Source organism: Ceratina calcarata, unplaced genomic scaffold (genome assembly GCF_001652005.2).
Source record: "Ceratina calcarata isolate Rehan_Ccalc_2016 unplaced genomic scaffold, ASM165200v1 scaffold514.2, whole genome shotgun sequence".
Classification (NCBI taxonomy): Eukaryota; Metazoa; Arthropoda; class Insecta; order Hymenoptera; family Apidae; genus Ceratina; species Ceratina calcarata.
The window spans coordinates 1,481,849-1,483,747 of NW_017175971.1; positions in this window are offsets into that span (position 1 = coordinate 1,481,849).

The following is a 1,899-nucleotide window of genomic DNA, read 5'->3' on the forward strand; positions in this document are numbered from 1 at the left end:
CCGCCATTCATACATTCGTCTCATCGTGCGGCTTTTACATGTAACTCTTTCTTATTATTTATTCTTTCACTCTCACATGCCACACGCACACACGCTCTCTGCATCTCGCGCACACATGCACTTGTAATTCGAGATTAAAACAACCACGGTAACAAAACAAAAAGAAAAATTACATTATTCAATTAATTCGTATGGAATTTTGCACTCGCTCTTATTTTTTTTTTGTCTCCTCTCGTCTTCCTCCTACCTTTCCTTTATAGTCTCTTTCTAATTGATAAAGGGCTCGTTAAAAGCACATATAAACGACCACCATTATCGTTCAAAGTCACTATCTAAGCAGTTTTTATGGCACGTATTCTCGTACAAGCCCCTCAATTTTTTATTCGTTTCGTTTCGGGGAAAAAGAAAATTTCTTTTCTCTTCGCTCCGTTCTCACTCGTCCTTCTTTTATCATTGTCATTGTCCAACGAACCCTGCGGAATGATATATACACGTTGAAATCAGAAGCCTTTTCTCCTCGGATTCAGACGTAAGTGGCAACTACCTCGTTATAATTATCGTACACTATCAATGATCTCAAAAATAAAAAAAATTAGGATCGGGAAATTGAAATGATAATAAATAAAATGTTTAATGGTAAAAACAAACAATCGGGCTATGGAACAACAACTGATTGAATTAAATAAAAAAGATTCTATTTTTCAACGCGTAGGGTGTGAAAACATCCGCGAAAAACGGCTCACAAGTTGCGACAACGTACCCGGTACTCAGTCATTCCCTTCGTTTTCTTTTTGTTTATCGCAAAAGAACCTCCAAACATGAACAACTTATCGTTGAAAGACATCGATATAGAAATCTGATTTCTGCTAGAACGGCCCGGCGTGGACCTTATTTTACACTTCTTGTACGTCTTAGGGTTACGAATGTTTTAACGTTATCTGATATTTATTTTTCTTTTTATCTTTTATCAGTGTATGCTAAAACGAACAGATTCTATCAATATGTCTACGTTTAACATGGATATACCATCGGTACTTTTATCATCATTTTTTTTTATTCTTTTCATCAGAATAATTGGTGGCCCGCGATGTTCGATCACCTGTCGGCAGCAATCGCGCGTATTTATTTAAGAAATCAGTCGATTATACGATGATGCTAGTCAATTATTAAATTCGGACATAAAGAAGATTCGCACATTCGTTTTAATCTCTCACTCGTCCACTCTCTCGCACTCTCTCTCTCTCTCTCTCTCTCCCCCTCGTTCTCTATCGCACGCGCATCTGTCAATGAAAACGAAAAACATATCTTCATCTGCGATCCATTTTTTGCGTGTGATTTAATGTACAAGAGACTTTCTTTCTAGATGTTATTTCTGCAAAATATTGCGTTGCACCCTAATAAGAATATATGTATAATATGCAGCGATACGACTATCGTTGGCCACACAAATAAGACAGCCTGTACATTTACTAAATCTTAACGCTCTTACGTAATGTTTGAAAGGTATAATGCAAGGAATTTTATCTACCTTAACGAATTACGTGATTATATACATTATGTACATTATCTTCTCGTTGCCTATTACATCGCTTGCGTGCACTTATTTCATTAGAGCTGACTACAGAATCAGTGTTTAATGATGACCTCGTGTCTGTGTATGTGTACATGTACGTGTCAATACAATGAAAATTGTCTAAACTTACACAGTAGAGGATAGGGTTCTCGCGATCGTTACTACGCAAAGATTTCGATCATTATATAATAAACAATTATACGTTTTTGTTGATCCGTCGGTTAAACGTCTCGCATATACACATATACATATATTTATCTTTTCATTTATACATACATGTATATACATATATACACATGCATGCATGTATATATATACATATACAT